General features: G+C 48.1%; 1 long non-coding RNA gene across 1 annotated transcript; it reads right to left on the bottom strand.

The window, feature by feature from the left end:
* Positions 1-15,811: 15,811 nt before the first annotated feature.
* LOC137560051 (uncharacterized) lies at positions 15,812-22,177 on the bottom strand. Its single transcript, XR_011029813.1, has 3 exons — positions 22,022-22,177; positions 19,762-19,876; positions 15,812-15,989 (listed from the first exon to the last, which is right to left on the bottom strand). It is a non-coding gene; the product is annotated as an uncharacterized lncRNA (long non-coding RNA).
* Positions 22,178-24,936: the final 2,759 nt, after the last annotated feature.

Below are 24,936 nucleotides of genomic sequence, written 5' to 3' on the forward strand. Positions count from 1 at the left end.
CACACTATATAGCATTGTGTTTACTGCCACTCTGTGTCTCTGCTGGGAACAGTAGTACACCGCTCACCCACCACTGTATAGCATTGTGCTCTGTGTCGCTGCTGGGAACAGTAGTACACTGCTCAACCACACTATATAGCATTGTGTTTACTGCCACTCTGTGTCTCTGCTGGGAACAGTAGTACACCGCTCACCCACCACTGTATAGCATTGTGCTCTGTGTCGCTGCTGGGAATAGTAATACACCGCTCACCCACCACTCTATAGCATTGTGCTCTGTGTCGCTGCTGGGAATAGTAGTACACCGCTCACCCACCACTGTATAGCATTGTGCTCTGTGTCGCTGCTGGGAACAGTAGTACACCGCTCACCAACCACTGTATAGCATTGTGCTCTGTGTCGCTGCTGGGAATAGTAGTACACCGCTCACCCACCACTGTATAGCATTGTGCTCTGTGTCACTGCTGGGAACAGTAGTACACCGCTCACCCACACTATATAGCATTGTGTTTACTGCCACTCTGTGTCTCTGCTGGGAACAGTAGTACACCGCTCACCCACCACTATATAGCATTGTGCTCTGTGTCGCTGCTGGGAACAGTAGTACACTGCTCAACCACACTATATAGCATTGTGTTTACTGCCACTCTGTGTCTCTGCTGGGAACAGTAGTACACCGCTCACCCACCACTGTATAGCATTGTGCTCTGTGTCGCTGCTGGGAATAGTAGTACACCGCTCACCCACCACTGTATAGCATTGTGCTCTGTGTCGCTGCTGGGAACAGTAGTACACCGCTCACCCACCACTGTATAGCATTGTGCTCTGTGTCGCTGCTGGGAATAGTAGTACACCGCTCACCCACCACTGTATAGCATTGTGCTCTGTGTCACTGCTGGGAACAGTAGTACACCGCTCACCCACACTATATAGCATTGTGTTTACTGCCACTCTGTGTCTCTGCTGGGAACAGTAGTACACCGCTCACCCACCACTGTATAGCATTGTGCTCTGTGTCGCTGCTGGGAACAGTAGTACACTGCTCAACCACACTATATAGCATTGTGTTTACTGCCACTCTGTGTCTCTGCTGGGAACAGTAGTACACCGCTCACCCACCACTGTATAGCATTGTGCTCTGTGTCGCTGCTGGGAATAGTAATACACCGCTCACCCACCACTGTATAGCATTGTGCTCTGTGTCGCTGCTGGGAATAGTAATACACCGCTCACCCACCACTGTATAGCATTGTGCTCTGTGTCGCTGCTGGGAACAGTAGTACACCGCTCACCCACACTATATAGCATTGTGTTTACTGCCACTCTGTGTCTCTGCTGGGAACAGTAGTACACCGCTCACCCACCACTGTATAGCATTGTGCTCTGTGTCGCTGCTGGGAACAGTAGTACACCGCTCACCCACACTATATAGCATTGTGTTTACTGCCCCTCTGTGTCTCTGCTGGGAACAGTAGTACACCGCTCACCCACCACTGTATAGCATTGTGCTCTGTGTCGCTGCTGGGAATAGTAGTACACCGCATGCAAGTCCGGTGCAAGGCCTGGGTTGTTGTGTCTCAAAGCGTGGCCTTCTCCTCCTGCGCCGCCCTCCTCCTGTTCCATCACGTGTGCTGCTGCTGGGTTAGCGTTACCGGTCCCTTTTTCTGGAACCTCTCATCTGTATTACATTTATGACTGCATGCCGACAAAAAGCAAATTGCTATCCGCACGCTTCTTGTCCTCATGCAAGGCCTGGGTTGTTGTGTCTCAAAGCGTGGCCTTCTCCTCCTGCGCCGCCCTCCTCCTATTCCATCACGTGTGCTGCTGCTGGGTTAGCGTTACCGGTCCCTTTTCCTGGAACCTCTCATCTGTATTACATTTATGACTGCATGCCGACAAAAAGCATGTTACCTGTGCAAAGAAAACAGACATTTCCCGCATTTAAAAGACAGTTTTCCCTTTGAAACTTTAAAATCGATTTTCTCAAAAACTATAAGCTCTTTTTGCTAATTTTTTCCCCCTTGTACCCACTCCCAAGGTGCACATACCCTGTAAATTTGGGGTATGTAGCATGTAAGGAGGCTTTAAAAAACATGAAAGTTCGGGTCCCCATTGACTTCCATTATGTTTGGTGTTCGGCTCAAACACCCGAACATCGCGGCTATGTTCGGCCTGTTCGGCCCGAACCCGAACATCTAGATGTTCGCCCAACACTACGCATGAAGACGCTCTGCCCTATACGGAAAGACTGTGTTCACTATAAAAATTACAATTAGGCAGAATTGCGAATTTGTGAAAATTTTGCCGCACATGCAATAAAAGTCAAAAGGTAATTGCCAGTGATGCTCATTTTAGCTAGGATATCCGAGATACTCGGATATCCTAGCTCTTTTTTCACTATTCGAGCTCGAATACCGAGCTCGAATAGTATTAGCTATACGGGCTGTGCGATCCGAGCGCACTCGGATAGCAATCAGCTATCCGGAGATATCCTAGCTATCCGAGCTCGGATAGCGTCATCCGCTCGAATAGCGTCACGTCAGACGTCACCTCGAGTCCTCACAAGCGAATCAGAGGGCTCCCAGCCCTCTGACTGCAGCCAATCACAGAGGGGGAGCCTGGCCAAGCCCCCCTCTATAAATAGCGGGCGCCATGTTGCCTCACTCGTCCTGCTTGCGACTTACTGACTGACTGTACTGAGAGACTGCTCCAGTGCTTTTTGTCTGTGCAAGTGCATTTATTGCTCAATACACCAAGCGTTTTTACACTCCAACACTTGATATTCACCTGTATTGCTTTGTATTGTAGATAGATTGTATTTTAGGCAGTTTAGTTTGTGTGATTAGGGACTAGGGAGGGAGACTGTCACTGGTGGTGCTGCTACAGCTGCAGCAGCTAGGCCCTGTGCCTAGGCAAGGCAGCCTGCCCTGCTCTGTGCTCTAGTCTCTAGTTACCTGTGCTCACACCTGTCCTACTCTACTGTACTACTTCTGTGTTAGATAGATTATTGTTCTATTTTGTAGTTAGCAGGCCCAGCTTTACTGCTATATACCTGTCCTGTATCTGCTCTCTGTAATCTAGTCACACCTGTTCTATTGTTTAGCTAGATTCTTCTATTGTTTAGTTAGTACTGTAGTGTACTCTAGTCTGTGTATAGGGACCGTCCGTCACCGCGTTACCTAGGGTCTTTGTGTGCGCAGTGCACGTTTGCGCTGTCCGCACCCTCTCGTTAGTGCTACACCCGTCCTATTGTTTATATTACTTGTATTGTGTATTCGCTAAATTGCACTGTACTGTAGTCTGTGTATAGGGACACCGTCAGTCAGCGTCAGCTAGGGTCTTTGTGTGCGCACTGCGCACTCTCTCGTTAGCGCTACACCGATCTCTGCTGTAGAGTAGTACACCTGTACGTCACCTCACACACCCACCACCACCAGTCCCACCCCATTAAAGTACCCCACTTGTCCCACCCGCCTTTACATACCTAACTTTTTTTTTTCTTCATTTGTATAATAAAAAATATACGATGTCTGGCACTGGCAGCCGCGGTTTGGGCAGGGGCAGCAAGGGCAGCAAGGGCATCGGCAAGAGAGGAGGTCGTGGCAGCCGCGCCACCACCACCACCATGCGCAGTTCTGCGTCTGCACCAGTGGCTAATCCGCCATTAGCCACTGGCCATGGACGCCTTGGCCGCCCAACAGCTGGGAGTCACGCTGCAGAGACACAGCAGCAGCGTGTGGCGCAGATGTTCCTCCCACCGCCAGGTCATAGCCGTCCTATTGAGGAGAAGGACGCAGACTCTGTGGTGGAACTGATGGTGGATGAGCAGGCCACCATTAGCTCTGGAACCGAGTCCTCCACCCCCGCCACCACTCCTGTTTGCAAGAGCAGCAGCAGCCGCCCAGCACTGCCTGGGGAGGAGGAAGAGTGCAGTACTCCAGCCCCAGCGGGCAACACCAGCACCCTGTCACTCAGCAGCACCTTCTTCTTATCCCCAAGCACAGCGGGGCTATGGAGTGCTGTTGCGGCAGAATTGGAGGAGGAAGAAATGCTGATGGGCAATTTGGGGGATGATGCTTTGGACAGTCAGACAGTGGTGACTGTCCCTCAGCTCATGCATGCAGAAGGGGAGTTTGTGGGGTCATCCCAGCAGGACATGTTTGCGGAGGGGGAGGATGATGATGACAGGGTGAAGGACAGAGACTGGGTAGCAGATCCTGAGGATGTCATCAGCTCTGAGGAGGAGGATGCGTCTGTGGGCCTTGCTAGAAGGATCAGCATCGCAGGCATAGGCAGGATCAGAAGTGGGCGTGGTATGCAGGCCACACAGGGTGCTGATCCGGAGGCGGAGAGTTCTGCCAGTGCCACCAGCCGCACCATGAAACCCCCCCCCCCCCCAACCACCACAGGGAGACCAGCGGCACCAGCACCTTCCAGCCGAAGGGGCAACTTCACCTCCCCAATTTGGAATTATTTCACCCTGCCATATGTGGAGTGCAAGTATGCCACCTGCAACCAGTGCCGTCAGCAGCTCAGCAGAGGGAAGGAGCCCTCTGCGTACGGCACCACCTCTCTGGTGAACCATCTGGCAGGGAAACACTTTCATGAGCATGAGGAGTTCATGAAGTTGAAAGAAGCTGGTAGTGGCAGACCCGCCACCATTGCGAAGCCGTCGGCAGCAGCCACCCGCCCTCCTCCACCTCCTCCAGCAGCACCAGCAGGAGTGCGTCAGCAACGCACTGCTCCTCCTCCCTCTGCAACTCCTGCCGCCGACACTGAGGCCTGTTCTGGCAGCCAGTCCTCAGTGGCCTCCTCTACTCCCTCCAGTGATTCCCATGCCAGCAAAAGGCGTCGCCAGACCCTGCTCAGCGACACCTTCCAGGGGGTGGTCAGGGTTCTGCTTCCCAGCAGCCGTCGCGTGCGTCAGCTGAACGGCTTGCTGGCACGGGCCATGTGCTCCCAACTCCCGCCTTATTCCCTTGTGCAGGAGGGGAGCGACATGCGTGCGCTCCTGATGTGTGCAGCCCCCGATTGGCCAATCCCCAGCCGACATTTTTTCGCACGCACGGCCATCCCTGCACTTCACTGCTCTGTGATGGCCAATGTCGGGAGAGGGCTGGATCACGCGGTGGGTCAACGGGTCCATGTCACCATGGACTCGTGGAGCAGCCGGTTTGGGGCAGGCCGCTATCTGTCCTTCACCGCGCATTGGGTCAGCTTGGTGGAAGGGGGTGATGAGGGGGGAGCAGCATCGGGCACTGTCAGAGCAGCAGCAGCAACAACGCAGTGGGTGGTGCCACCATGCAGGGTCAGCGGAATTGCAGCAGGTTCCTTTGATCCGCTTCCATCCTCCGGCACACCAGCCCAAACCCCCCGCCTCAGCAGCAGCGTGAAGCCCTCCCACTGCCAAGCGCTGCTGGAATTGGTCAGCCTGGGGAAGACCAAACTGACGGCGAACCATGTTCTGGCCAAACTCCGAGAGCAGGAGAGGAATTGGCTGACCCTCAGAGGCCTCAGAGTCGGAGAGGTGGTGTCCGACAATGGGACAAACCTGGTTGCTGCAATCAGCAGGGGAGACCTGACCCACATCCCCTGCCTGGCGCACGTCCTGAACCTGGTAGTCCAAAAGTTCCTGTACCAGGGGATGGACCGACTCCTTGAGGCGGCAAGGAAGGTTGTGCGTCATTTCTGGCACTCTGCTGCAGCCGTAGCGAGCCTGGAATAGGTGCAGAAGGAGCTGCACCTGCTACAGCACCAGCTCATGATCGATGTTCCAACTCGCTGGAACTCCACCCTGGCGATGTTGGAACGTCTGGTTGAACAGAGGCAGGCTGTCAGCCAGTACGTTGCACGAGCAACAGTTGACGCCATCACTGCAACTGGGCGTGCCGCCACCAACCTCCCGTCCATCATCTCCACGGAGGACTGGGGGCACATGCAGCAGGTGTGCTCAGTGCTGGCACCCTTCCTGCAGGCCACCAACATGGTAAGCAGGGAGCATGCAATGGTGTGCGAGTGGGTCCTCATGGTGTGTGTGCTGGACAGGGCCCTGTATGCACTGCTGGAAGAGGAAGCGGCAGCCTTGGACCAGCAGGAGCTGCAGGCAGCTTCACAGGCCACCTCTGAGGAGGAGGGCTTGGAGTTGGTGGAGGTCCCTGACCTTGCTGCTGATGAGGGGGAGCAGCAGAGCGCAGCTGGACTGGTGCGGGGGTGGAGAGGATGAGGTGGAGGAGGCAGAGGAGGAGGACAGCACTGTCGGCTCTGGGGCTGCCGATGATGTGCCAGCAGACGTGGCCAGACTCTTCCCAATGGCAGCACACATGCTGAGGTGCCTGCGCAAGGACCCAAGGTTCATCCAGATGAAGCAGAGGAAGGACATCTGGATCTGCATGATGCTGGACCCACGTCTGAAGGGGAAGCTCAGCCAGTTCCTGCCTGCAGGAGGAGACCGTGCGCAACAAATGAGGGATTTGCAGCTGTCCCTTGTTGAGTGCTTGGAGGAAGCCTTCCCTCAGCCATCCACCCCCACTGTCCAGCCAGCACAGAGGCAGCAGCAGGTGCCTGCATCCACCAGCAGCAAGCGCACGTGCACCACAGACCTGCTGTCTCTGACCAACGAGCTCTACATGAGTGTAGAGCTGCCAGGGACTAGAGAGGAGGTGCCTGCAGCAGCATCCTTCTCCAGTCACAGACAGCGCTTGACCCGCATGGTGGCTGACTACATGGGGTCCTTCAGCGGGCTTGACAGCGTTGCCCCTCTTGATCCCATGGAGTATTGGGTCAAGCACCTGCCGATCTGGAGCGAGCTTGCGCAGTACGCCCTGGAAGTGCTCTCCTGCCCCCCTTCCAGCGTACTGTCAGAGCGTTGCTTCAGTGCAGCCGGTGGAGTCGTTACTGAGAAGCGATCTCATCTGTCTCACAAGTCTGTAGACAGACTGACGTTTCTCAAAATGAACCAGGCTTGGGTGGAAGGCGAATTCCTGGCCCCTGTTGTCGGCGAGAGGGGAACATGAAGTGGCGCACACACATTACACCTGCTGTTGCTGCTGCTGCTGTATTTCTTCCTGCTGTCTGTGTCTCCACTGCCAGGGAACACATTACAAGGTGCTGCTGTCCATGCACCACCAGCTATTACGCTCAAAAATAGCTGCCTGCATTATTTTGAAAAATTTTTAAATTATTTTAGAGGTGTCCGGGTTGAAAACTGTGCTGTCCCAATTGTGTATTGGACACAATGTGGGCTTCACGATCGCTGTCTGGAACCTCATGCTGTTTATATACGGCCCTGGAACCACCGCTAGGACCCAGGGCCTATTATTATGTCTCGCTGCCTGCCCTCCTGCCTGCTGCCAGTCTGTCACTGTGCCACACACTCATCCTCCTCACGCTGCCTGCTGTTGTATTTCCTCCTGCTGTCTGTGTCTCCACTGCCAGGGAACACATTACAAGGAAGGTGCTGCTGCCCATGCGCCACCAGCTATTATGCTCAAAAATAGCTGCCTGCATTATTTTGAAAATTATTTTTTTTAAATTATTTTAGATGTGTCCGGGTTGAAAACTGTGCTGTCCCAATTGTGTATTGGACACAATGTGGGCTTCACGACCGCTGTCTGGAACCTCATGCTGTTTATTTACGGCCCTGGAACCACCGCTAGGACCCAGGGCCTATTATGTCTCGCTGCCTGCCCTGCTGCCTGCTGCCAGTCTGCCACACACTCAACCTCCTCACGCTGCCTGCTGTTGTATTTCCTCCTGCTGTCGGTGTCTCCACTGCCAATTGTGTATTGGACACAATGTGGGCTTTACGACCGCTGTCTGGAACCTCATGCTGTTTATTTACGGCCCTGGTACCACCGCTAGGAACCAGGGCCTATTATGTCTCGCTGCCTGCCCTCCTGCTGCCTGCTGCCTGTCTGTGTGCTGCTACCACTGCCAGGGAGAACAGAAGAAGAACTATTTTCTGCTGCCACCCACTCTACTACCAGGCAGCTATTACCACACTACAACTTGCAACTACTTCCTCCTTCTGCTGATGTCTGTGTTTTACCACCGCCAGGGTACACAGAAAAAGGCGCTGTGGCTTGCAATGTGCCACTACCTATTATGCCATCAACACAAATATAACTATGGTGTTGTTATTAAAATAAAATATTTCCCCAAATGAAGTAAAAAAAAATATTACAAAAGAAAGGAAAACCAAGACACATAATATAACGATAGAGAAGAAGAGGAAGAAGAAGAAGAAGATATAGAAGAAGACGAAGAAGAAGATATAGAAGACGAAGAAGAAGAAGATATGGGAGAAGGAGAAGATATAGAAGAAGAAGAAGAAGATATAGAAGAAGAAGAAGAAGAAGATATAGAAGAAGAAGAAGAAGATATAGAAGAAGAAGAAGATATAGAAGAAGAAGAAGAAGAAGATATAGAAGAAGAAGAAGATATAGAAGAAGAAGAAGAAGATATAGAAGAAGAAGAAGAAGAAGAAGAAGAAGATATAGAAGAAGAAGATATAGAAGAAGAAGATCTAGAAGAAGAAGATATAGAAGAAGAAGATATAGAAGAAGATACAAGAAGAAGAAGATATAGAAGAAGAAGATATAGAAGAAGAAGATATAGAAGAAGATACAAGAAGAAGAAGATATAGAAGAAGAAGATATAGAAGAAGAAGATATAGAAGAAGAAGATATAGAAGAAGATACAAGAAGTAGAAGATATAGAAGAAGACGATATAGAAGAAGATACAGAAGAAGATACAAGAAGTAGAAGATATAAAAGAAGAAGATATAGAAGAAGAAAATATAGAAGAAGAAGATATAGAAGAAGAAGATATAGAAGAAGAAGACGACGTAAATGAAGACTTCCAACAACCATTTTGGACACACCTTCTCATGCAAACACTTTTCATGAAGTTAATTTACTATTTTTGATACCTTTTTTTATAACTACTACATCACCACATAATCACTTGATGTTTTTCTTCATAAAAAAGGTGGTTTCATGCATCATTGACCTCCAATACAAGTTTTAAAAGCTATTTAAGGCCAGCTCAAATATTTTACTCGAATACAGACTCGGATAGTGACGTCGGATATCCGAGGTCGAATCGGATATTCGATTAACTCGAATATCGAACTTCGAGTGAATTCGGATAGTTTACATTCGAATTCGACCAAACTCGAATAGGATAATGAGGTATCCGATCAACACTGGTAATTGCACTCTTGCAGCATGAATTCACACCGCATGTAAATTCTCATCGATTTTTATTAGCTACTCTGAAAAAACTGGGCCTGGGAACGCGAGTGATTCTTCGCGTTCCTGGTCGCAATAGCGCCTTCTATACTGCTATTGCGGCTAGGAACGCAAAGAATCACTTGCGTTCCCAGGCCTGTCGGCGCCTGTTGCCGAAAACGGAAATAGCTGCCGACTGGGCCAGGAGGATCCGAGCGAGACTGCGTGGGCACCGGATAGCTGCAGGGGGCTGGTGAAAGCCCCAGGTGAGTAAAACTAATTTTTTTTTACTGCCTTAAAGAGAATCTGTATTGTTAAAATGGCACAAAAGTAAACATACCAGTGTGTTAGGGGACATCTCCTATTCCCCTCTGTCACAATTTCACCGCTCCCCGCCACATTAAAAGTGGTTAAAAACAGTTTTAAAAAGTTTGTTTATAAACAAACAAAATGGCCACCAAAACAGGAAGTAGGTTGATGTACAGCATGTCCACACATAGAAAATACATCCATACACAAGCAGGCTGTATACAGCCTTCCTTTTGAATCTCAAGAGATCATTTGTGTGTTTCTTTCCCCCCTGAGGGGGGAGTTCATAGCAGAACCACACCACTGAAGAACTTGGCAGCCTTCCAGACACAGGCTGACAAGTCTGACAGGGGAAAGATACATTGATTTATTACAGAGACTGTGATAGTACAAAGTGCTGCAGTAAGCCAGAACACATTAGAATAGCTTTTGGAACTTGTAGGATGATAAAAAACAGGATGCAATTTTTGTTACGGAGTCTCTTTAAGTGTCCCTTAGTCATTAGGAAAGGTGTTTGTGCAGGGGGAGGGGAGGGGGGGTGATCACAAGGATCAAGCATCAAAAAGGGTTTTTGTGCAAGGGGGCTGTTAGGGTAGACGTCAGTGGAAGAGTTTTCTCCATGAATAGACTTGGGTTTGGCTATAGTAAAATATCAGTATTTAATACTGATATTTTACTATTGTTTTTACACTTAAACCACTTCAGCCGGCGGGTTGTTTTCACCTTTATGGACGAGAGGAATTTTCACATTTCAGCGCTCCTCCCTTTAATTCCCCAATAACTTTATCATTTCTTATCACAACTAAATGATCTACACCTTTTTTTTTCCGCCACCAATTAGGCTTTCTTTGGGTGGTACATTAATGCTAAGAATTATTTTATTCTAAATGCATTTTAATGGGAATAATAAGAAAAAAATTGAAAAAAATAATTTCTCAGTCTTCAGCCAATATAGTTTTAAAATAAAACGTTCTACTGTGGATAAAAACTACACATTTTATTTGCCCATTTGTCCCGGTTATTGCAACGGTTAATTTTTAACCCTAGTACAATATATGGTGACAATATTTTATTTGGAAATAAAGGTGCATTTTTTCAGTTTTACATCCATCACTAATCACAAACCCATAATTTAATAATAATATACACTCTTGACATACATATTAAAAATGTTTTATTCCCTAATGTCTGTAGGTGTAATTTTACTATTTGGCCACAAGATGTCCTCGTGCATACCTTCCTATTCGCATACAATAAGTATAAATATAAAGGTCGGTTCACACTTGTTTAATAAAAACGTATCTGTGGCTCTGATTTTTGTTCCGGACCAAAACCAGAGCCACGGATACATGGGCATAGCAATGACCCCTGCGACTCCTGCCATTGCAGGGGGGCCCAGAGACTTTGGGGGCCCCTCCACCTCCCACTTCCAAACCACCTTCAAAAACCTCCCCGTTCACTTACAAAAACTGTTTGCAGGAGTCTGTAAGTTTTCCTGCTTACAGATGCTACTTCACAGCAGAACACTCTCTGCTGCCATTCGCGAGCTCCTGATCACTTGACCCGCATGATGTTTGGGGACTAAGGGCCCCATGATATCATTTTTGCAGTGGGGCCCTATTAAGTCTAGTTACGCCCCTGCACAGATACCAACGTTAAAAATAGCGGCTGTCTTCACACACTTCAAAAAGCGGATCCGCTGGATCCATTTTAAAAAACTGAATGGAGAGTCTGGATCTGCAGGATTTTCATGGACCCCCATGGACCCCGGATACACGCAGCGGAAATAAAAGGTAATACAAAAACTGATCTCCCTCTGCACAGACAACTTTGGACGCAGAAACAGATACGTTTACAGTCCGTTTAGGTGTCCCCAACCCTGGCTGGGGGGGGTGGGGCACCGAGCTGGAGGAGGCAGCAGCCAGGAAGGGGGCAGTGGGCACATCGGTGGGGAGGGGGGTCTGTCCCCCCTCCCTCACCTTGGTCCCCCTTTCCACATCCAGCTAATTTCACTAAATTTTAAATCAGCAGCGAACGGGTAAGCAATTACTGTGCCTACTTCCTTGTGTTCCCCTGCTCACCGCATCACCTCCCTGCAATGCCGCTCACTGAAGTACAGAGGGCGGCATTACAGGAAGTGACGCGGCGAGCGGTGGAATGCAAGGAAGTAGGTAATAGCTTCCCTGCTCGCTGCTGATTTAAAATTTAGCGAAAATAGCTGGAGGGGAGAGCGGAAGGGGGGACCCAGGTGAGGGAGGGGGGTCTGACCCCTCTCCCCGCCGCTGTGCCCACTGCCCCCTTCCTGGCTGCTACCAGCTCCAACTCGCCCTAACCCCCCCCCCCCCCCCCCCACACACACACACACGGCCAGGGTTGGGGATACGTTTTTACGGACTGGAAACGTATTCTGCAAAAAGGACATTTTTTTGCAAATGGATGCTTTTTTTTAGAAATTTTTTGAAAAACAGATCAGTTTGAAACAGGGTCTGATCTGCAACCTGACAAGTGTGGAATGAGCCTAAGTACAATAAAATTTCCTGCATTAGTCAAGCAGTCAGACAAAGTTGTGCAAGCTCCCTGCATTCTCCATAATCTTTTCTGGAAGACCACAAACTCTGAGGACATTGACAAGCACATCCTTGGGGAGATAGAATGTCTACCTATGTGGCCTTATGCTGGGTACACACGTTAAGATTTTCCATGCGATTTTGTGAGCCGATTGCTTTTCCCGCACGATTCTGCGCTCCATTTTCTTATCTTCATTCGTTTTTCTTATCTTTTTCCATTCATCGCTATGAGAAATTGAGCACGGAAACGATCAGGAGCAATATTGGGCCTGACGGATTTTATCTATCCGATCCATCGCACTGAAAATCATACCGTGTGAATTAGGCATAATGCAGGAGCCTTGACGATGTGGGATATGTTTTTTCGAGCACTTTGTTTCTCCTCCCATAGAAGTTCCTTAGCAGTACACCTTCATTTAGAACCTGAGCCCACTGACGAAGTTGTGTCTTCTTTTCAGTTACATACAGTGAGTTGCAAAAGTATTCGGCCCCCTTGAAGTTTTCCACATTTTGTCACATTACTGCCACAAACATGCATCAATTTTATTGGAATTCCACGTGAAAGACCAATACAAAGTGGTGTACATGTGAGAAGTGGATCGAAAATCATACATCACTCCAAACATTTTTTACAAATAAATAACTGCAAAGTGGGGTGTGCGTAATTATTCAGCCCCCTGAGTCAATACTTTGTAGAACCACCTTTTGCTACAATTACAGCTGCCAGTCTTTTAGGGTATGTCCCTACCAGCTTTGCACATTTAGAGACTGAAATCCTTGCCCATTCTTCTTTGCAAAACAGCTCCAGCTCAGTCAGATTAGATGGACAGCGTTTGTGAACAGCAGTTTTCAGATCTTGCTACAGATTCTCGATTGGATTTAGATCTGGACTTTGACTGGGCCATTCTAACACATATATATGTTTTGTTTTAAACCATTCTATTGTTGCCCTGGCTTTATGTTTAGGGTCATTGTCCCAGGGCCGGGCCGAGGCATAGGCTGGAGAGGCTCCAGCCTCAGGGCGCAGTGTAGGAGGGGGCGCAGAATTCATTCAGCTGTCATTCCTAATTGTGTTTGAAGCAGAAAGAAATAAGAAAAGGGGATACATGGCAGTGACTGCAAGCCAGATAACTAGATATTAAGGTGTTGGGGAGGTTGTAGGCCCTGTGGCGCCTCTTAGTCTAATAGCAATCAGTGTGTGATGGCTGGGGTGGGAGGGATGGAGGGGCGCACATTGGTGTCTCAGCCTTGGGTGCTGGAGGACCTTGTACCGGCTCTGCATTGTCCTGCTGGAAGGTGAACCTCCGCCCCAGTCTCAAGTCTTTTGCAGTCTCCAAGAGGTTTTCTTCCAAGTTTGCCCTGTATTTGGCTCCATCCATCTTCCCATCAACTCTGACCAGCTTCCCTGTCCCTGCTGAAGAGATGCACCCCCCGAGCATGATGCTGCCACCACCATATTTGACAGTGGGGATGGTGTGTTCAGAGTGATGTGCAGGGTTAGTTTTCTGCCACACATAGCGTTTTGCATTTTGGCCAAAAAGTTCCATTTTGGTCTCATCTGACCAGAACACCTTCTTCACCATGGTTGCTGTGTCCCCCACATTACTTGTGGCAAACTGCAAACGGGACTTCTTATGCTTTCTGTTAACAATGCCTTTCTTCTTGCCACTCTTCCATAAAGGCTAACTTTGTACAGTTGCTTGACTAATAGTTGTCCTATGGACAGAGTCTCCCACCTGAGCTGTAGATCTCTGCAGCTCGTCCACAGTCACCATGGGCCTCTTGACTGCATTTCTGATCAGCGCTCTACTTGTTCGGCCTGTGAGTTTAGGTGGATGGCCTTGTCTTGGTAGGTTTACAGTTGTGCCATACTCCTTCCATTTATGAATGATCGCTTGAACAGTGCTCCGTGGGATGTTCAAGGCTTTGGAAATCTTTTTGTAGCCTAAGCCTACTTTAAACTTGATCCCTGAACCCTGAACTGTCTTGGACCTGTCTTGTGTGTTCTTTGGAGTTCACGGTGTTGTTGCTCCCAATATTCTCTTAGACAACCTCTGAGGCCCTCACAGAGCAGCTGTATTTGTACTGACATTAGATTACACACAGGTGCACTCTATTTAGTCATTAGCACTCATCAGGCAATGTCTATAGGCAACTGACTGCACTCAGATCAAAGGGGCCGAATAATTATGCACACACCACTTTGCAGTTATTTATTTGTAAAAAATGTTTGGAATCATGTATGATTTTCGTTCCACTTTGTGTTGGTCTTTGTGTTGGTCTTTCATGTGGAATTTCAATAAAATTGATTCATGTTTGTGGCAGTAATATGGCAAAATGTGGAAAACTTCAAGGGGGCCGAATACTTTTGCAACCCACTGTACCAATGTTAAAGATGCTGGAAAGCGGAAAGAAACGGACACAGCTGTGTTAGGGGGCTCAGGTCCTTAGAGATCATCCTATGTTTGCCGCCCAGATGTTATTGTTACCATGTTGTATTTTGCTGTTGCCTGTTTTGTTTTTAGAATTTTTCTTTTTTTATTGTTGTCTTGACCTGTCATACATCCTTATTTCATTAACAAAAACAACAACAAAAAATAGAATGCCAGAGAGTTTTAAAACAATACTTCTTTTTTATTGATGCACAAGAGAACAGAAACAAAGGGAGCCATTTGTGATACAGAAATATAGCATACTGGCACATGCAAGGTAGTTTCACCCAAAACAATGACACTAGTCAAGTCATGTGCGTTTATCGGAAGAGGCTCTGCTTGCCCTTTGAATCGTACACCAGTAGAAACATAATTACAATGTCAAGGGTGTTTTTCATAAAACATGTGTTGGAAACTTCTAAAGAAAGCTCCAAGCACAAATCAGTGTCGCTCCTCAGGATTGAGCTCGATCCTTCTGGCAACACTGCAGTACATAATCTCTGTTCAGAGGCCGAATGTCATCTGGCATACGTATCTAGATGGTTAAGAGGGTTGATGGTTGAGATGTAATGTGGCCATAGGCATGCTAGATTTGGGGTCCACTTGTGATCTTTTTTGTAAGCTGAAGTGGAGACTGGAGAGAGGTCAGAGAAGGTGGCTGGTGGGTTCCTTGCAGGGCTGTTTCTTGGGCAGTGCGGGTAGGGCGACCGCCCTGGGCGCAGACTGGCAAGTAGAAGAAGGGGGGGCGCAGGCAGAAGGACATAACCGCTAGGGAGCTGATGCAGCCAAATGGAAGAAGGAGATTACCAGCGCGACAACCTTCCTTGACCCCTCCTGGGCTGCCTGCATCAGATGTCAAGCCATCATCACGTCACCACCGCGTGATGACACCTGATGTCCGGTAGCGTTACTGCATGCTGTCAGTGCACGGCGCCCATGGAGAACTCGGCTTTCCGGGCTCTATTCGCCTGGTCCCTGCTTCCTCCTGGATAAGTGGCTGGTCACTAGTAACTAGGCAGATCTACTTGTGACCTGTGCCTGTGTGACTGTCCCTAAAGAGTAAGGGTTCGCAAGTTCACAGGGGGTTGAAGGGGGCGCAATTTCTACACCCTCGTCCTGGGTGCAATTTAGCCTAGAAACTGCCCTGGTCCCTTGACACCCACTAGGCCCCAGGCACTTGCTTAAATTATAATAACCTCAATAAAATACACTGGTAAAGTTCCACCCCAGATCAATATTCAATATATGTACAAAAACAGTCCTAAGACTATGTTTTCTTTTTTTATAGGAACAGCATCAGTCTTTATTCTTCCAAATAAACAAATTCTTCTTAATTGCAGTCGTGAAATGTAGACAAGTTACAGAAGATCCAGTTCACAGAACCAACATGCCTGACACGTGTTTCACGGCCAAAAGCCGCTTCCTCAGAGGCACACGAAGATACAAATATCTGTTAAAATACATAATACATGTAGAAGTATATCAGTAGACCTACCCTCAATCAGATGCTTGCGCATAACAGATACAATGGACAATGGTCTGCTGGATGATCCTGCTCTGACCTGTACCTCTCTCTTTTTTTATGAGTGTTGGTGTTCATAAAAGGTTAAAATTAGTGCTGAGGAAGGTAGAATAGAAAGGTGCTGGCACTGCAGCTAGGGGTTCAGGGGGGGTTTTCAGGGGTGCAGACCAGGTATTCGGTGCGATGCAGATAGATCAGCGTGCTCAGGCTCAGATAGACATCATATGCAGACAGAGAAAAGGATGAGAAATGCCGGCACTGCTGTAAACTGCTTGTTTATTCATAACACATGGTGCAACATCGTGGATTCAATTGTATGCATATTGAGACGTAACATACCGGTTTGCTGGTAAAGCTGTGCGGTGGGTGCTGGGGGATGAGAGCCTTACGGCCGTTTCGCGCGCATGCGCTTCTATGGAGGCTGCCTCCATAGAAGCACATGCGCGCGAAACGGCTGTAAGGCTCTCATCCCCCAGCACCCACCGCACAGCTTTACCAGCAAACCGGTATGTTACGTCTCAATATGCATACAATTGAATCCACGATGTTGCACCATGTGTTATGAATAAACAAGCAGTTTACAGCAGTGCCGGCATTTCTCATCCTTTTCTCTGTCTGCATAAAATTAGTGCTGGAAGACAGAGAGTCCGGCATGTCCCGTAAACAACTTTTTGTATGCAAAGTTTTATTTAAATCAAATAAAATCAAAGGAAGGGAAGAGATTGATATCTATGGGGAAGAAGACAGGTGTTCCAGGAAGCAGAGGGAGAGTTCTTGCCAAAGTGACAACTCTTATCACGCTAAACACCTGCTGTGGCAGAACAACAAGATCCACTGTGTAGCTGTGTTAGCAAAAAGGAAACCCAGACATCAAACTGTGTGCCAGGGATCCCCCCTCACTAATAGGACTGGGGAAAAACATAGCTTGCATTTACTCAGATTGAATTTCCATTGAATGAGTAGGAACAGTGGTGAGCAAGGCCTGCTTTGTGGGAGAGAAACTTTGGCAACAAGGGCGGAGCTATCAGGAAGCAGCCCCTGTGACTGCAGGGGGCCCAGAGCTGCCGGGGACTCCCATGTATTAAAGTTCCCTCCCTACAGGAGTCTGTCTTCCAGATCAGGTATCTTTTGTGGCTACACTTGTTATGGATGTAAAGAGCATGAAGGCCACACTTGTTTTATGACCCTAGTAGGGCCCCAGCAGGGCCGGATTTGCCATTAGGCACTGTAGGCTCATGCTTACAGGCGGCTTGGGTGTGAGAGTCTGTCCAGCTCTGACAGGGGAATGAGATACACTGTGCTTCCAAGGCTATTTGCTTCTCAGGGGCCCCCTCATATGACAAGACAAATAATATTTATAGTACGCTTTTCTCATGGCGGGCTCAAAGTGCTTGAGTTGCAGCCACAAGGGCGCGCTCTATAGGCAGTAGCAGTGTTAGGGAGTCTAGCACAAGGACCAGGGCCCCCAACCGCCCCGATTTCGTAGGGACGGTCCCGATTTTGGGGGGCCGTCCCGCTGTCCCGCGCTGCTCCCCCCTGGTCCCGGCCGCTGAGGAGAGAGGGGGAAAAAAATGATCGAGGCACCAGCCCGGTATGCGGCACGGATGGCCGCCGCCATTAAGCTTCTTCCTCCCTCCCTCCTAATATGCCCCCCAGTGTCACCTTCCCCCTGCAGAGTAAAATAAGCAGCGGAGCGGGCTGTAAATCTTACCACTGCCATACCGGGATCTCATCTGGTCTTCTCGCTTCCTGCTTCCTGTGACGTCACAGGAAGCAGGAAGCTGAGAAGACCAGATGAGATCCCGGTACGAGAGGCAATGGTAAGATTAATGACAGCCCGCTCTGCTGCCCATTTTACTCTGCGGGGGGAAGGGGACACTGGGGGGCATATTAAGAGGGAGGGAGAAGCTTAATGGCGGCGGCCATCCGTACCGCATACCAGGCTGGTGCCTCGATCATTTTTTTTCCCCCTCTCTCTGCCCACCCACGGCCACCCTCACCCTCCTCTCCACCCACTGGCACCATCACAGCACCTCCCCTTTCGGGAGCAATTAACAATTAATAATTATTTTTAAAAAAACTTTTGTGGGGTGGGCGTGACTATAGGGTTGGGGTGTGGCCAGGGGTGTGGCCTAAGTGTCCCGTTTTGTAACTTTAAAATGTTGGGAGGTATGACAAGGACTCCTTACCGACTAGATGCTGGCTTACTGAACAGGAAGAGCCGAGACTTGAACCCAGGTCTCCTGTGTCAGAGCTTTTAAAGTGCACCTAAACTTAGAGGGATATGGATGTTTCCTTTTAAACAATACCATTTTCCTGGCAGCCGTGCTGATCTCTTTGGCTGCGGTAGTGTCTGAATCGCACGCCTGAAACAAGCATGCAGCTACTCCAGTCTGACTTCAGTCAGAGCACCTGATCTGCATGCTTGTTCAGGGGCTGTGGCTAAAAGTATTAGAGACACAGGATCAGCAGGGGAGTCAGGCAACTGGTATTATGTAAATGTAAAAATCCATACAGAGCAGATTCTCGGACCGGCAGGGATCCTGTAACTAGGCAGGTTCTCAGACAGGCAGAAGGTCAGCAACAAAGTGGGTTCTCTGAAGAACATGCCCAAACATGCACAGAAGATCCCGACCCAGCTGGAGGTAGTGATCTCACAAAGGGTGAAGTGGCGGTGTGGGCACCTATGGACTTTTAGGGTAGGCCTGGATTTACATCACAGGAGCCTATAGGCACAGATGTCCTGGCGCCTGACTTTGCCCTCCATGAACCTACAAACCCCCGCACACCACAAGTGTGCTGGTTGTCCCAGCTGTCACTCCTCCCTTACTTCCCTTGCCCGTCATAGGTAGCTACAGGTGCCTCTAAGTATTAGGTAGCCAGAAGTACCCTCAATATTAGGTATCTAGATGTGTCCCCCAAGTATTAGGTAGCTAAAGGAACCTCACTATTAAACAGCTAGAGTTGTCCCTGACTGAAGGGAGGCCTCATCAGCCGGATGCCAAGAGCGGGGCAAGAAACCTCTCATTTACACTCACATAGGGAAAAAGGAAGGGAAGCACTCAGGGAGCGGAGTAAGTGGCCTTTCAATTAAGAGGCGCATGTAGGCTCGAGCCTATAGTGCCTTATGGAAAATCTGGCCCTGTTCCTGGGCTGGAAGAAGTGAAGGTGCGTAAAACTTTTCTTTTTTTCTCTCACTTCAACTATCCTTTAAGACAGGCATGGGCAAACTTGGCCCTCCAGCTGTTAAGGAACTACAAGTCCCACAATGCATTGCAGGAGTCTGACAGCCACAATCATGACTCATAAAGGCAAATGCATTTTGGGACTTGTAGTTCCGTAACACCTGGAGGGCCGAGTTTGCCCATGTCTGCTTTAAGAGAAGAACACTGTGTGCCATGAAATGCATAGAAGAGGATCTTGCCGGCACTCCAGCGAAAATGTCAGATCAGCTTCCTAAATGTAACTGTGGAACATATTTGCAATGTATTGGTGATGACATTGTGCACTTTGCACACAGTTTTCTTTGCCTGTTTTGTTGTGCATGTTTTTTGAGTGCACACTCTGCATGATTCACAAAGCTTTTTCACCTGTTTTCACCTTATCTATGTTACATTTTTAAGCTCCCAAAGAGCAAAAATATAATATAATTAAGGTAAGAAAAGTAATACCGAAATGAAGTTAATCAGGAACAACTTACTTTAAAGCTCAGTACACACGATACGTTTTTCCCATTCGATTCTCTGCTCGATTGGTTTTTTTCCGCGTGATTCTCTTACTTTCTGCTTGTTTTTCTTAGCTTTTTCCATTCACTTCTATGAGAAATCAAGTGGTAAAACGGTCGAGAAGAATATCGGACATGACTATTAATATCGGACAATAACTATTGAACGGAAAAACGTAACACGTGTACCTAGCATGAGTCATTATTTTGCTTGTAAATGTGCTGAAAGGTTATTTTTCTCACTTAGGTGATAAATAAGTCATTTATGAGAAGTTTTGTGAATAAAGCCCATTGTATTCAGATTGCCCGTGGCTCTGCAGATGAGGCATCAGTTAGTTTCAGCTGAGAAAAATATGTTTCGGTGACCACGCCCACCGACGATAACAGCAGGAAAACTTTTTCAGGTATGCCCTATAAATACTTCAAGAGTATTTACACCTAAAATGCAACAAGACAAGTCATACATTCTATTTACTGATGATTTGCCTATCCTACCTCGTGCTATGAAACTCTTCAGGAAATGTCTACATTTTAAAGCAAACCTGGGACTTTTTTTTAACCTTCCTGGCGCAGGAGGTTTTCTCAGGCCCTGCTGGGCCGATTTGCACCATTTTTTTTTTTGCTGCACGCAGCTAGCACTTTGCTAGCTGCGTGAGCACACTGATCGCTGCCGCCCCGCCCCGATTCGCCGCTATCCGCCTCGCCGCCCCCCCCCCAGACCCCTTGCGCAGCCTGGCCTATCAGCGCCAGGCAGCGCTGAGGGGTGGATCGGGACTCCCCATGACGTCACTACGTCGGTGACGTCATCCCGCCCCGTCACCATGGGATTTCCTGATCGCTGATCGCCGGAGGCGATCGAAGAGGGTAGGGGGATGCCGCTGCACAGCGGCTATCATGTAGCGAATTACAAAAAAAATGGCTGCGCTGCCCCCTGGCGGTTTTTAATAGACCGCCAGGGAGGTTAAAGTAAAAAGTTAGACACTTACCTCAGGAGATATACCACAAACAAGACAAGATGTTCCCTGCAAAAACCGCACCACTCCATATAAATCAATATAAATTCATCTTTATTTTATTATCTCTATAAAAATCTTTATAGTTCTTGTTTGTGGTATATTCTATATTTAGTTCCCTTCTGTACAGCCATTTACTACCCCTCACCTTTTGGGATTTGGTTGATGGAGCTTACCCATTTTTTGTGGTTTAACTTACCTCGGGAGAGGGAAGCCACTTGATCCTTCAGAGGCCTCTCACGTCTTTCTCCCGACCCATCCTGGACAACAGGAACCCCCTGGAATGTTGTGCCTGCTCTTCTGTACCTGAACGAGGGCAGCCACATTCTGCCTGCGTGGTAGCAACGGACCCGCTTGGGTCCGTTAACCCGCCTGCAGCTGTTAACTACTTGCCGACCGCTCCACGTGGCGACAGACCCAGGACCGCTCAACGCCAACACCAATTGGTGTGAAGTCCTAGGACGGGGTTTTGCGGAGCTCCGCTTCGTCATCAGTCTCCTAGCGGAGATAGCTGGCTAGGAGACTGTTACACTGTAACTATTTACACTGTACATCGATCTACAGCAGCGCTGTACTGGGGACAGCCGTGTGACACGGTTGTCCCCCTGGGAGGCACAGAAGCGATCGACTGTAATAGGCTGAAGCCTATGACAGCCAATTGTGCTGATTGGCTGGCGGGGGGAGGGAGGGAAGTAAAAAATAATTTAAAAAATGGTTAAATTTATAAAAAAACAACAACAAGTAAGTATTTATAAAAAAACAAACATCCCAGCAGCGATCACAGCCCACCAACAGAAAGCTCTGTTGGTGGACAGAAAATGGTGGGGAATCACTTGTGTGCTGCGTTGTACAGCCCTGCAGCGAGTTTACGGTCCTCAAGTGGTTAATTTGCACCTCAATGCACCGTTGTCAACGTAGCCCTAAAGTGTACCTGAGATTAATTAAAAGTAAAAATGTATACATACCTGGGGCTTCTTCCAGTCCCCTTCCCATCCTCTGCTATGACTCCCGGTAACACACACGCACGCACGCACGCACGCACGCACGCACGCACACACACACACACACACACACACACCAGTATTTACTTTCCTTACCCTACCCACAACATACAGCATATGCCTGCCTGCCTGCCTAACCTAACCTTAGGCTCTGGTATCTAATTAATTTAACTTAACTTTAGTCAGTGGACAGTGGTGAGGGAACACTTATTATATTATTACCTTATTATGTGTAACTTATTTTTTGCCAGCAGCCAGTTCTGATGATCTCTCTCTGCTCTGGCTCTGCTGCCTGTGCTGTGCTGCCCGCCTAGCTGCTTCATACACAGACACTCACTCTGTCTATGCACTGTCAGCATCACCTGACCTCTAGCAGCTAGCTACACACACACACGCTGTTTCCGCTCCCAGCCCAGTCCCACCCCCATCAGCCACAGCGTGCCATGGAAACAGCCAATCAGGAGGGGGGGAATCACTGGGGGTGAGAGGCTCAGAGTCAGCTCAGCCAGGCAAGAAGTGGCACCAGCCGGGGGCCACCGTTACTATGGCGACCACATGCTGGGCAGCGCAGTGGGAAGGACTGTTTTGGGGTAAAGATCAACTCAGGATCGCCAGCCGCCGGGGATGCAAGGCAGCAAGTGGGGGCGGAGCCGAGTCGCCGAGTGGGGGCAGAGCCAAGTCGCAACCAGTCCTGACTCAGACAGGAAGTGACTACAGTATGACCCTGATAAGAAATTCCCCTTTTTTACCTCTTTCTTGCTCTCAGAAGCCATTTTCTGCTAGGAAAGTGTTTTATAGTTGGAATTTCTTATCAGTGAGGGTTACACTGTAGTCACTTACTGTCTGAGTCAGAAATGAGTCAGCCACTTACATAACTGATATTTAACTCTTTCAGACAGAGAAAGAAAAAAAGGAACACAGAATAGTTATTTGTGTGCTAGGCACTGTACATACCCATGTTTATCTCATCATGTCACATGTCACTTCAGGTATCCTTTAACACTGTCAAAAGTGAAGATCTTGTCATAGGAGGTCAGCAACTGACAGTAACATAGCTCCACTGCCAGTGAGCAACACTAAAGCCTGGTACACACATTCAATATTGATTGGCCAATCACTGACCAATTTTACCACCTCAATGTAGTATGAGAGTTTACGTACGTAATCTGATCATGTAGTATGCAATATCTGTTGGCCCTCATACTACATGGATCGGGTAAAATTGGCCAATCAAAATTGACAGTGTGTTCTAGGCTTAAAGAGAATCTGTACTCTAAAATTCTTACAATAAAAAGCATACCATTCTCTTCATTATGTTCTCCTGTGCCCCTCTGTGCTGTTTCTGCCACTCCCTGCTGCAATCCTGGCTTGTAATTGCCAGTTTTAGGCAGTGTTTACAAACAAAAGACATGGCAAGTGATAGGCTGAGAGGAGCTCAGTCTGTGACTCATACAGAGCATGCAGGGGGCCTGGAAAGGGTGTGCATAACTTCTACCTATCACAGCAGAGCAGCACATTCCTGCCTGAGCCGACAAAGCTGTCAAAGGAAAGAAGATTAGATGATATAACAGAGATAATACAGCCACTGTGCAACTAGGAAAGGCTGCAGTAAGACAGACCACATTAGAACAGGTATACGAACTTATAGGATAGAAGAAATAAGGCTGAAAATTTTGTTACAGAGTCTCTTTAAAGGGAGCACGAGGTGAGAGGGATATGAAGGCTGACATGTTTATTTCCTTTTAAACAAGGGAGAACCACTAGACACCAGGGAACTGTATAGGGGTTGGATGGGGGTCCATTAGACACCAGGGAACTGTATAATGGAAAAAGGTGGCAAGTAGACATTGAGGTTGGCCTGCGACTAGGTCCCTGTGTACAATTTTGTCCCACTTTGTATTTGAGTTTGACACCCCTGCTTAAATAGACTCTGTAACAAGAATGTCATCCTTTTTTCTACCATCCTACAAGTTCCTAAACCTATTCTAATGTGCTCTGGCTTACTGCAGCACTTTCTACTATCACCGTCTCTGTAATTAATCAATGTATCTTTCCCCTGTTGGACTTGTCGCCCTGTGTCTGGAAGGCTGCCAACTCTTCAGTGCTGATCTGTTATGCATGCCCCCCCACCAGGCCCCTCTATGCACGTGTGTGTGTGTGTTATATACATAAGCCAGCAGCGTCTCTGATATCAGTGAGAGAAGAGAGCTGGATAAAAATCCTCCTCTGTTAGTCTGTGAAAGGAGCTGGGCTGTCACATACTGAGAAATTACAGACACGGGCAGAGCTGTCTGCAGGAAGAAACGATCAGCCTGTCACTATTCAGTGGATGAGAGCTGCAGGGGGACAGAAGGTAAACTCACAAATGATCTCTTGAGATTCAAAAGGAATGCTGTATACAGCCTGCTTGTGTATGGATGTATTTTCTATGTGTGGACATACTGTACATCAACCTACTTCCTGTTTTGGTGGCCATTTTGTTTGTTTATAAACAAACTTTTAAAAACTGTTTTTGACTACTTTTAATGCAGCGGGGAGCGGCAAAATTGTGACAGAGGGGAATAGGAGATGTCCCCTAACACACTGGTATGTTTACTTTTGTGCGATTTTAACAATACAAATTCTCTATAAGGTAAGTGCTAAGGAGCTGCTGGCTCTGAGAGTTTCCCTGAGAATTGTGAGATCAGCTCTTCCTTCAGAAAGCATAATAACAGCCCATCCTCAGCAGGCCAGTTCTCTCTGGATGTGCTGGAATTTCACACAGACATAGTAAATACATGAGTCACTAATTCACAAAGAAAACAGGTTGTAGTAACAGTGAGTAGAGCCGGGGTGAGTATGTGAAACATTCTGCTGGCAGGGATCACATTGTATGTTAGCTTTATCCTCCTCACCCCCCAGAGGCAAAAACTTTCCATCAGCAGCTTGTGAGGTGTGTCTCCTTCCCCCCCCCCGCTGAACTACTCACGCCAGGAGACGCTTTGATATTCAAATAACAAAAGAAGATGAGAACCCCATGGACCTACCCCTGTTCTCTCATGTCCCACGTAATATTTTTATCATAATTATTTCTTTACATTTTTTAAATAAAAATAAAATATCCGATCACCTGCAGCACATTACAGAGTACCTAGTCC

Source organism: Hyperolius riggenbachi, chromosome 1 (genome assembly GCF_040937935.1).
Source record: "Hyperolius riggenbachi isolate aHypRig1 chromosome 1, aHypRig1.pri, whole genome shotgun sequence".
Taxonomy (NCBI): Eukaryota; Metazoa; Chordata; class Amphibia; order Anura; family Hyperoliidae; genus Hyperolius; species Hyperolius riggenbachi.